This window comes from Pan troglodytes, chromosome 15 (genome assembly GCF_028858775.2).
Source record: "Pan troglodytes isolate AG18354 chromosome 15, NHGRI_mPanTro3-v2.0_pri, whole genome shotgun sequence".
NCBI classification, from domain to species: domain Eukaryota; kingdom Metazoa; phylum Chordata; class Mammalia; order Primates; family Hominidae; genus Pan; species Pan troglodytes.
In genome coordinates this window covers 50,507,700-50,520,211 of record NC_072413.2, presented here as the reverse complement: position 1 = coordinate 50,520,211, position 12,512 = coordinate 50,507,700, and the positions used below count along the sequence as shown (strand labels likewise).

The 12,512-nt window shown below is 37.7% G+C and overlaps 1 protein-coding gene across 3 annotated transcripts in view; it reads left to right on the top strand.

Annotated features, from left to right (window-relative positions):
• The window catches only part of TXNDC16 (thioredoxin domain containing 16), a 129,026-nt gene that overhangs the window by 42,068 nt on the left and 74,446 nt on the right, over positions 1-12,512 (top strand). The window lies entirely within an intron of this gene.

Genomic DNA, 12,512 nt, shown 5'->3' with positions numbered 1-12,512 from the left:
GCAGCCAAGTATGAAGGAAAAGTTTTAAGCAGTCACTTAATCCCTCTACTCAGAAGTTAACTTTAGATGACCACCACACTTGTCATCTTTGCACCCATATGGATGTGTAGAGTTAGGGGAATGAATGGATTAGTGGACATGTCATATTGTGTGTACTACTTTATAGTAAAGATATCTAATGTTATTTGAGTTTAATAGAAGAAAATGAAACTGATGTGAAACTAGAGGGATTATGGAACTATTGATAAGTGTTTTTCATCAGTAGAGGGCTCTTTAAGGAATATTGTCTCAAGTGTTTAAAATGGTTTTGAAAGACATTAAGAAATTAAAATCATTATATTTTAAAACTTTGTTTCCATTTTAGATAGTATTGACTTATTCCTACCTGTGAAAGATGAGAAAATTAACTTCATATGTTTATTTCCATCTCAGCTCCCTTGCCCTTCTGATTTGTCTTCGTTTTGTTCTTTGAACATTATCAAGGTCTATGATATTTATATTCTGTATATTCTGTTCTGTAACCATAATTCCCTCTTCTTAAAAAGCATTGCTTCTGCACTTAAATAGATTCAGAGCTTGCCACCACAATTTTACAGGCTTTATTCCTTAGTTCTTTTTTTTTTTTTTTATTTCTTGAGACGGAGTCCCGCTCTGTTTCCCAGGCTGGAGTGCAGTGGCGCGATCTTGGCTCACTGCAAGCTCCTCCTCCTGGGTTCACGCCATTCTCCTGCCTCAGGCCTCCTGAGTAGCTGGGACCACAGGTGTCTGCCACCACACCTGGCTAATTTTTTTGTATTTTTTAGTAGAGATGGGGTTTTATTGTCTTAGCCAGGATGGTCTCGATCTCCTGACCTCATGATCTGCCCGCCTGGACCTCCCAAAGTGCTGGGATTACATGCGTGAGCCACCACGCCCAGCCATTCCTTAGTTCTTTTTTTTTTTTATGTGCTGTCATTTTTAAATTTTTTTATTATTATTATACTTTAAGTTTTAGGGTACATGTGCACAACATGCAGGTTTGTTACATATGTATACATGTGCCATGTTTGTGTGCTGTACCTATTAGTTCTTTAAGTAACTTTTTTCTGTGGTTGCATTTTGACTACAAGTAATTTTTTTTTAAAGAAAGCAGTTTAAAGGTCTTTTGTTCCTTTCATGTTGGGAGAATACCCTCTGAATATGTTTTAATCTTCCATATTAAATATATTTAATTATATTTAATTAATTAATTATATTTAAAATATAATATTTAAAAAATAATTAAATATATTTAATCTGCATAGAGCAGAGAGAAAGAGAAAGGACAGTTCACTGTATAGTTCTTCACTATTTCCCTCCAGGTTCACTTCCTTCTCTTGGAATAGTTGAGTATTATTAAGAATTCTCAGGATTTTGTCCTTCACCATTGGGGGTAAGATTAGGACTCATACCTAGCTTTACTAAAAATCTGTTTTTTCTTTGCTACAACATTCTGGCTTGAAGTTGTGCCCTTTCCTAAAGTTTCTGCTCATGAATTTTTTTTTTTTTGCTGTATTTCAAAACTCTTTTTTGTTTTTTTTGATAGATAATAAGGAGGAAGATTCTCTGATCTTATTTCACTTTATGATGCTTACTAGGAATTATGTAATATTAGTTTTTTTTTTATTATACTTTAAGTTGTAGGGTACATGTGCACAACGTGCAGGTTTGTTACATATATATACATGTGCCATGTTGGTGTGCTGCACCCATTAACTCGTCATTTAACATTAGGTATATCTCCTAATGCTATCCCTCCCCGCTCCCCCCACCCCACAACAGGCCCCGGTGTGTGATGTTCCCCTTCTTGTGTCGATGTGTTCTTTTGTCGATGAGTAAGAACATGTGGTGTTTGGTTTTTTTGTCCTTGCAGTACTTTGCTGAGAATGATGGTTTCCAGCTTCATCCATGTCCCTACAAAGGACATGAACTCATCATTTTTTATGGCTGCATAGTATTCCATGGTGTATATATGCCACATTTTGTTAATCCAGTCTATCATTTTTGGACATTTGGGTTGGTTCCAAGTCTTTGCTATTGTGAATAGTGCCGCAGTAAACATACGTGTGCATGTGTCTTTATAGCAGCATGTTTTATAATCCTCTGGGTATATACCCAGTAATGGGATTGCTGGGTCAAATGGTATTTCTAGTTCTAGATCCCTGAGGAATCCCCACACTGACTTCCACAATGGTTGAACTAGTTTACAGTCCCACCAACAGTGTAAAAGTGTTCGTATTTCTTCACATCCCCTCCAGCACCTGTTGTTTCCTGACTTTTTAATCATCGCCATTCTAACTGATGTGAGATGGTATCTCATTGTGGTTTTGATTTGCATTTCTCTGATGGCCAGTGATGGTGAGCATTTTTTCATGTGTCTTTTGGCTGCATAAATGTCTTCTTTTGAGAAGTGTCTATTCATATCCTTCGCCCACTTGTTGATGGGGTTGTTTGTTTTTGTCTTGTAAATTTGTTTGAGTTCACTGTAGATTCTGGATATTAGCCCTTTGTCAGATGAGTAGATTGCAAAAATTTTCTCCCATTCTGTAGGTTGCCTGTTCACTCTGATGGTAGTTTGTTTTGCTGTGCAGAAGCTCTTTAGTTTAATTAGATCCCATTTGTCAATTTTGGCTTTTGTTGCCATTGCTTTTGGTGTTTTAGACATGAAGTCCTTGCCCATGCCCATGTCCTAAATGGTATTGCCTAGGTTTTCTTCTAGGGTTTTTGTGGTTTTAGGTCTAACATTTAAGTCTTTAATCCATCTTGAATTAATTTTTGTATAAGGTGTAAGGAAGGGATCCAGTTTCAGCTTTCTACATATGGCTAGCCAGTTTTTCCAGCACCATTTATTAAATAGGGAATCCTTTCCCCATTTCTTGTTTTTGTTGCATTTGTCAAAGATCAGATACTTATAGATATGCGGCATTATTTCTGAGGGCTCTGTTCTGTTCCATTGGTCTATATCTCTGTTTTGGTACCAGTACCATGCTGTTTTGGTTACTGTAGCCTTGTAGTATAGTTTGAAGTCAGGTAGCGTGATGCCTCCAGCTTTGTTCTTTTCACTTAGGATTGACTTGGCAATGTGGGCTCTTTTTTGGTTCCATAGGAACTTTAAAGTAGTTTTTTCCAATTCTGTGAAGAAAGTCATTGGTAGCTTGATGGGGTGGCATTGAATCTATAAATTACCTTGGGCAGTATGGCCATTTTCACAATATTGATTCTTCCTACCCATGAGCATGGAATGTTCTTCCATTTGTTTGTATCCTCTTTTATTTCATTGAGCAGTGGTTTGTAGTTCTCCTTGAAGAGGTCCTTCACATCCCTTGTAAGTTGGATTCCTAGGTATTTTATTCTCTTTGAAGCAGTTGTGAATGGGAGTTCACTCATGATTTGGCTCTCTGTTTGTCTATTCTTGGTGTATAAGAATACTTGTGATTTTTGCACATTGATTTTGTATCCTGAGACTTTGCTGAAGTTGCCTATCAGCTTAAGGAGATTTTGGGCTGAGACAATGGGGTTTTCTAGATATACAATCATGTCATCTGCAAACAGGGACAATTTGACTTCCTCTTTTCCTGATTGAATATCCTTTATTTCCTTCTCTTGCCTGATTGCCCTGGCCAGAACTTCCAACACTATGTTGAATAGGAGTGGTGAGAGAGGGCATCCCTGTCTTGTGCCAGTTTTCAAAGGGAATGCTTCCAGTTTTTGCCCATTCAGTATGATATTGGCTGTGGGTTTGTCATAGATAGCTCTTATTATTTTGAGATACATCCCATCAATACCTAATTTGTTGAGAGTTTTTAGCATGAAGGGTTTTTGAAATTTGTCAAAGGCCTTTTCTGCATCTATTGAGATGATCATGTGGTTTTGGTCGTTGGTTCTGTTTATATGCTGGATTACGTTTATTGATTTACGTATGTTGAGCCAGCCTTGTATCCCAGGGATGAAGCCCACTTGATCATGGTGGATAAGCTTTTTGATGTGCTGCTGGATTTGGTTTGCCAGTATTTTATTGAGGATTTTTGCATCAATGTTCATCAGGGATATTGGTCTAAAAGTCTCTTTTTTTGTTGTGTCTCTGCCAGGCTTTGATATCAGGATGATGCTGGCCTCATAAAATGAGTTAGGGAGGATTCCCTCTTTTTCTATTGATTGGAATAGTTTCAGAAGGAATGGTACCAGCTCCTCCTTGTACCTCTGGTAGAATTCGGCTGTGAATCCATCTTGTCCTGGATTGTTTTTTGGTTGGTAAGCTATTAATTATTGCCTCAATTTCAGAGCCTGTTATTGGTCTATTCAGAGATTCAACTTCTTCCTGGTTTAGTCTTAGGAGAGTCTACGTGTTGAGGAATTTATCTATTTCTTGTAGATTTTCTAGTTTATTTATGTAGAGGTGTTTATAGTATTCTCTGATGGTAGTTTTTATTTCTGTGGGATCGGTGGTGATATCCCCTTTATCATTTTTTATTGTGTGTATTTGCTTCTTCTCTCTTTTCTTCTTTATTAGTCTTGCTAGCGGTCTATCAGTTTTGTTGATCTTTTCAAAAAACCAGCTCCTGGATTCATTGATTTTTTTTGAAGGGTTTTTTGTGTCTCTCTCCTTCAGTTCTGCTCTGCTGCTCTGATCTTAGTTATTTCTTGCCTTCTGGTAGCTTTTGAATGTGTTTGCTCTTGCTTCTGTAGTTCTTTTAATTGTGATGTTAGGGTGTCAATTTTAGATCTTTGCTGCATTCTCATGTGGGCATTTAGCGCTATAAATTTCCCTCTACACACTGCTTTGAATGTGTCCCAGAGATTCTGGTATGTTGTGTCTTTGTTCTCATTGGTTTCAAAGAACATCTTTATTTCTGCCTTCATTTCGTTATGTACCCAGTAGTCCTTCAGGAGCAGGTTGTTCAGTTTCCATGTAGTTGAGCAGTTTTGAATGAGTTTCTGAATCCTGAGTTCTAGTTTGATTGCACTGTGGTCTGAGAGACAGTTATAATTTCTGTTCTTTTACATTTGCTGAGGAGTGCTTTACTTCCAACTATGTGGTCAATTTTGGAATAGGTGTCGTGTGGTGCTGAAAAGAATGTATATTGTGTTGATTTGGGGTGGAGAGTTCTGTAGATTTATATTAGGTCCGCTTGGTGCAGAGCTGAATTCAATTCCTGGATATCCTTGTTAACTTTCTGTCTTATTGATCTGTCTAATGTTGACAGTGGGGTGTTAAAGTCTCCCATTATTATTGTGTGGGAATCTAAGTCTCTTTGTAGGTCACTAAGAACTTGCTTTATGAATCTGGGTACTCCTGTATTGGGTGCATATATATTTAGGATAGTTAGCTCTTCTTTTTGAATTGATACCTTTACCATTATGTAATGGCCTTTTTTGTCTCTTTTGATCTTTGTTGGTTTAAAGTCTGTTTTATCTGAGACTAGGATTGCAACCCCTGCCTTTTTTTGTTTTCCATTTGCTTGGTAGATCTTCCTCCATCCCTTTATTTTGAGCCTATGTGTGTCTCTGCACATGAGATGGGTTTCCTGAATACAGCACACTGATGGGTCTTGACTCTTTATCCAATTTGCCAGTCTGTGTGTTTTAATTGGAGCATTTAGCCCATTTACATTTAAGGTTAATATTGTTATGTGTGAATTTTATCCTGTCATTATGATGTTAGCTGGTTATTTTGCTCGTTAGTTGATGCAATTTCTTCCTAGCATCGATGGTCTTTACAATTTGGAATGTTTTTGCAGTGGCTGGTACCGGTTGTTCCTTTCCATGTTTATTGCTTCCTTCAGGAGCTCTTTTAGGGCAGGCCTGGTGGTGACAAAATCTCTCAGCATTTGCTTTTCTGTAAAGTATTTTATTTCTCCTTCACTTATGAAGCTTAGTTTGTCTGGATATGAAATTCTGGGTTGAAAATTCTTTTCTTTAAGATTGTTGAATATTGGCCCCCACTCTCTTCTGGCTTGTAGAGTTTCTGCTGAGAGATCAGCTGTTAGTCTGATGGACTTCCCTCTGTGGGTAACCCGACCTTTCTCTCTGGCTGCCCTTAACATTTTTTCCTTCATTTCAGCTTTGGTGAATCTGACAATTATGTGTGTTGGAGTTGTTCTTCTCGAGGAGTATGTTTGTGGTGTTCTCTGTATTTCCTGAATCTGAATGTTGGCCTGCCTTGCTAGACTGGGGAAGTTCTCCTGGGTAGTATCCTGCAGAGTGTTTTCCAACTTGGTTCCATCCTCCCCCTCACTTTCAGGTATACCAGTCAGACGTAGATTTGGTCTTTTCACGTAGTCCCATATTTTTTGGAGGCTTTGATCTTTTTATTCTTTTTTCTCTAAACTTCTCTTCTCACTTCATTTCATTCATTTGATCTTCCATCACTGATACCCTTTCTTCCAGTTGATTGAGTCGGCTACTGAGGCTTGTGCATTTGTCCCGTAGTTCTCGTGCCATAGTTTTCAGCTCCATCAGGTCCTTTAAGGACTTCTCTGCATTGATTATTCTAGTTAGCCATTCGTCTAATCTTTTTTCAAGGTTTTTAACTTCTTTGCCATGGGTTCGAACTTCCTTCTTTAGCTCGGAGTAGTTTGATCGTCTGAAGCCTTCTTCTCGCAACTCGTGAAAGTCATTCTCTGTCCAGCTTTGTTCCATTGCTGGTGAGGAGCTGCGTTCCTTTGGAGGAGGAGAGGTGCTCTGATTTTTAGGGTTTCCAATTTTTCTGCTCTGTTTTTTCCCCATCTTTGTGGTTTTTATCTACCTTTGGTCTTTGATGATGGTGATATACAGATGGGGTTTTGGTGTGGATGTCCTTTGTGTTTGTTAGTTTTCCTTCTAACAGTCAGGACCCTCAGCTGCAGGTCTGTTGGAGTTTGCTGGAGGTCCACTCCAGACCCTGTTTGCCTGGGTATCAGCAGCAGAGGCTGCAGAACAGCGAATATTGGTGAACAGCAAATGTTGCTGCCTGATTGTTCCTCTGGAAGTTTTGTCTCAGAGGAGTACCTGGCCATGTGAGGTGTCAGTCTGCCCCTACTGGGGGTACCTCCCAATGAGGCTACTCGGGGGTCAGGGACCCACTTGAGGAGGCAGTCTGTCCGTTCTCAGATCTCAAGCTGCGTGCTGGGAGAACCACTGCTCTCTTCAAAGCTGTCAGACAGGGACATTTAAGTCTGCAGAGGTTTTTGCTGCCTTTTCTTTGGCTATGTCCTGCCCCCAGAGGTGGAGTCTACAGAGGCAGGCAGGCCTCCTTGAGCTGTGGTGGGCTCCACCCAGTTGGAGCTTCCCATCTGCTTTGTTTACCTACTCAAGCCTTGGCAATGGCGGGCGCCCCTCCTCAAGCCTCGCTGCCACCTTGCAGTTTGATCTCAGACTGCTGTGCTAGCAATGAGTGAGGCTCTGTGGTCGTAGGACCCTCGGAGCCCTCAAGCACGGGATATAATCTCCTGGTGTGCCGTTTGCTAAGACCGTTGGAAAAGCGCAGTGTTAGGGTGGGAGTGACCCAGTTTTCTAGGTTCCATCTGTCACCCCTTTTCTTGGCTAGGAAAGGGAATTCCCTGACCCCTTGCACTTCCTGGGTGATGCGATGTGTCACCGTGCTTCGGGTCACGCTCGGTGCACTGCACCCACTGTCCTGCACCCACTGTCTGACAATCCCCAGTGAGATGAACCTTGTACCTCAGTTGGAAATGCGGAAATCATTCATCTGCGTCGCTCACACTGGGAGCTGTAGACTGGAGCTGTTCCTATTTGGCCATCTTGGCTCCACCCCCTGTAGTATTAGTTTTGAAATTAAGAAACCAAAGCTTTGGAAAGTTCATAATGACTTCAGTTAAGTGTGGTTTTACCTGAAAGCATAACATGGCAAAAAATTAAGGACATCATTTATATTGTATTCTATAGGAACAACAGCCCCTTGAAATACACATTTTATAAAATACAATGTCAATGGTACTTTGTAGAGTTGTGCCATGCAGGTGACCCTGCTCTAACCACTGTTCACTCAAAAGGAATATTAAATTGTTAATCAAAGTCTGGAGTAGGTTTTGCTTCAACACTTTCACAGAATAATGCATAAGCGTTTTATTTGTTTGAACTTTTTTTTCCTAGACAACTAGGGAACTTGGATATAGGATTCAGGCAGAGGCTCCAGAAGCCCCGGTACACACTGAAATAGGTAGGAATGACCAGTAGCATAAAGCCAAGAAAGATCTGAAAGGCTGAATTGAAGATCAGAGCCAAATTGGAAAGCTAAGCTGAGAATTCAAACCTTGATGTCAGCCTAGAAATACTTGGCAGAGTGAGGCCTAGAAGCACAGATTCGTGGACTTTCATAGACCAGAACAGAGAAAATGAATGCAGAGTACAGAAAAGGAGACAAAGCCTCGAAAGATTCCTTGAGACTATTGGAGGGTGGCTAAGGCTTACCCCGGTGGAATTAGGAAGATGTTAGAATCCTCAGCTGGTTTGGTCACTTTTATGTTTTATTTCTTTAAATATTTGACCATATCAGTGTTTGAGGTTGTTTTTTGTTCTTAAATAATACATTTGAGGTTAAAAAAACTGAGTAACGCCAAACACTTTTATAGGAAACACCTCTTAGACCAAAATTTGTTCTAACGGGTTATACCCTTTGATGGTATAGTTAACTGGAATGAGATAGAGAGGTCCCAAACGGTGGTACCTAAATTTGTTGACTTCTTACAGGTTCTTGTTAGTAGCTGACTTCATAGGACTTTGAATTCATGTTTCTTGCTTTATTCTTATTCTCTCATAGTACTACTGAAGCTCATTCCCCCTGTTATCTTAGACATTATTCTATATACAAGCCCTTGGGGTTTAATCATGGTTGGGTTTTGTGTGTTTGGTAAGATGCTTTGCAAATTAGCTTGGGTTTCTGGGTTCAGGATCTGAAATAATTTGGTATGTTTACAAAGTCTTTTTATAAACTAATAAAAATGGAAAGTAGGATTCAGGCTTTTTTGTAAACTGCATTGTGTCTGATCATTGCAATTATATGTATTATTAGTTCACTTCTAAGCATATGAAAATAGATGCAGATTGCTTTTGTATGTGTGTTTATTGCTTTTTTTTTTTCTTTTAGGTAAACAGGGTACTTGGACACCTAATTGTAGATATATAACACAACTATGTCTTATACTCATGATGGGAGGTGTGTCATTTTGATCATGTCAAACTGAAAATAAATCTTGAGTATAGAATTTTTAAGTGAATTTCAATCTTAAATAGGTTAAGTAAGATTCTGCCAGATATGGAGTTGTTTTAGATGTATTATTAAGGTTCCCAGCAGCGAACACAGATGGGAAAATGGTTCACTTATTGTCCTGTTGGCAAATACCAAGGACATTTTAGAATGCTGATGATTTTCTCCATGATGGATTCAGTTTATATTTGTAGATAGAAGGAAAGCTTTTATCTGAATCCCAAGAAGAATTCTCAAGTGCAAATATCTAATAAAATGTTAAAAGATGGGTAAGTTTATACATTTTTAATAATTTCTGAAATTTTTACATTATTTTTTGTTTGTTCATCTAGCTGTCTGTCTCAGATTCAAGACACTTGAATTAAATTAAGCCTACTCTTTTATATAGGAAATTAGAAAGATGCTGTTACGATTTATTCATTTAGCTCCTATTTCTAGAGAACTTATGTGGCAGTGTGCAATATTGTGCAGCATAGTGTTTCCTAACATGGTTGTTTTAGAGACTTTTTTTCCATTGTTGTAAAAACCACGTAAGATTACCCTCATCACAATTTGAAAGTGTATAATACAGTATTAGCTGGTGTACGTTGTTGTACAGCAGGTCTCTGGAACTTTTTCATATTGCACGACTGAAACTCTATACTCATTGAACACACAACTTGACATCTCCCCTCTACCTGACCGCAGTCCTTGACACCACCAGTCTACTTTCCATTCGTATGAGTTTGATTACTGTAGATACCACATATACACTGAGTTATGCCATATTTGTTTTTGCATTTGGCTTATTTCACTTAGCATAATGTCCTCAAGGTTCATCCATGTTGTAGTGTATGTCAGGATTTTATTCTTTTTTAAGGCTGAATAATATTCCATTGGACGTATATACCGCATTTTATTTATCCATTCATCCATTGATAGACGTTTAGGTTGCTTCCACCTCTTGGCTATGGTGAGTAATGCTGCAATGGACATGGGTATTCTCTGAGATCTTTTTTCTCATTCTTTTGAAAATATACCCAGAAGTGGGATTGCTGGATCATATGGTAGTTTCATTTTTAATTTTTGGAGAACCTCCATATACTCAGCCCTCTGTATCTGTGGATTCTGCATCCTTGGATTAAACCAACTGCAGATAAAAAATAATTAAAACCCAATAAAAATAAAAATATAACAATAAAAATAATACAAAATTAAATTATGGTATAACAACTATTTACATAGTATTTACATTGTATTTGATATTATAAATAATCTAGAGATGATTTTAAGGTGTACAAGATGGAGCGTGTCGGTATATGCAAATACTATGACTTTTATATAAAGAACTTGAACATTTATGGATTTTGGTATATTTAAGGGGTGTACAGAAACTGATTCCTTATGGATACTGAGGGATGACTGTACTGTTTTCATAGTGCCTGCACCATTTTACAGTCTCACCAACAGTGCACAAGGGTTCAGTTCTTCATATCTTCACCAACATTTGTCATTCTTTTCTTTCTTTTCTTTTTTTTTTTGATAGTGGCCATTTTAAAGGATATGAGATGATACCTCATGGTGGTTTCGAGTTTTATTTTCGTGATGATTAGTGATGTTGAGTATCTTCTCATATGCTTGGCCATTTGTGTATCTTCTTTGGAAAAATGTCTATTCAAGTCTTTTGTCCATTTAAAAAATTGAGTTATTTGTTTTGTTATTGAATTATGGGGGTTCTCTGTATGTTCTGTATGTTAACTCTTTATCTCATATATGGTTTGCAGACATTTTCTCTCATTCTTTCAGTTGTCTTTTTACTCTATTAGAAGTTTTAGTTTGTCTATTTTTGCTTTTGTTGTTTGTGCTTTTGTTGTCATATCCAAGAAATTGTTGCCCATTTCAATGTCATGAAACTTTTCCCCCTATGTTTTCTTTTAGGAGTTTTACTTTCAGGTCTTATGTTTAGGTATTTAATCCATTATGAGTTAATTTTTGTATATGCTGTGAGATAAGGGTCGCTTTTCATTCTTTTGCATGTGGATATCCAGTTTTCCCAGCACCATCTATTGAAGAGACTGTCCTTTCTTTACTGAGTGGTTTTGACATCCTTGTCAAAGATCATTTGAACATATACATGAAGGTTTATTTGTGGGCTCTCTATTTTGTTCCATTGGTCTATGTGTCTGTTTTTATGCCAGTACTAGGCTATTTTGATTACTGTAGCTTTGTAATATATTTTGAAATCAGAAAGTGTGAGGCCTCTAGCTTTGTACTTCTTTCTCAAGATTGTCTGGGCTATCTGAAATCCCTTGAGATTCCATATGAATTTTAGGATATTTTTTCTATTTCTGCAAAAAATACCATTGGGATTTTAATAGGGATTGCATTGAATCTGTAGATTGCCTTGGGTAGTATAGACATTTTAATAATATTATTAAGTCTTCTAATCCATGAACACAGAATGTCTTTCCATTTATTTATGTCTTTTAAATTTTCTCTTAGCAATGTTGTGTAGTTTTCAGTATAAGGGTCTTTTACCTCCTTTGTTAAATTTATTCCAAAGTATTTTATTCTTTTTCAGTGTTATTGTAAATGGGATTATTTTCTTAATTTTATTTTTGGATTGTTCATTATTAGTGTATAGAAATGCAACTGATTTTTGTATGCTGATTTTGTATCCTGCAAAATGGTTCTTATGGTTTTCTGGTGTGTGTGAGTGTGTGTGTGTATGTGTGTGTGTGTGTGTGATCTTTAGGGTTTTGCACATATAAGATCCTATTACCTGTGAACAGAGATAATTTTACTTCTTCTTTTCCAATTTTGATGTGTTTATTTGTTTTCCTTACCTAATTGCTGTGGCTAGGACTTTCAGTTCTATGTTGAATAAAAGTGTCAAGAGTGGGTATCCTTGACTTGTTCATGGTCTTAGAGGGAAAGTTCACAGTTTTTTAATCATTGAATATGATATTGGCTGGGCTTTTCATTTATGCTGTTTAATATCTTGAGGTAATTTATTTCTGTTCCTAGTTTATTGTGAGTTTTTATCATGAAATTGTGTCGAATATTTTCAGATGCTTTTCCTGCATCAATCGAAATGACCATGTGATTTTTGTCCTTTGTTCTGTCAATTTGGTATACAGTATTACATTAATTAGTTTCTGTGTGTCAAACCATCCTTGCATTGCAAGCATAAATCCCACTTGCTCATGATGAGTGATCCTTTTAATGTGCTGCTGAATTCAGTTTGGTAGGTTTTTTTTTTTTTTTTGAGACAGAGTCTTGCTCCGTTGCCCAGGCTGGAGTGCAGTGG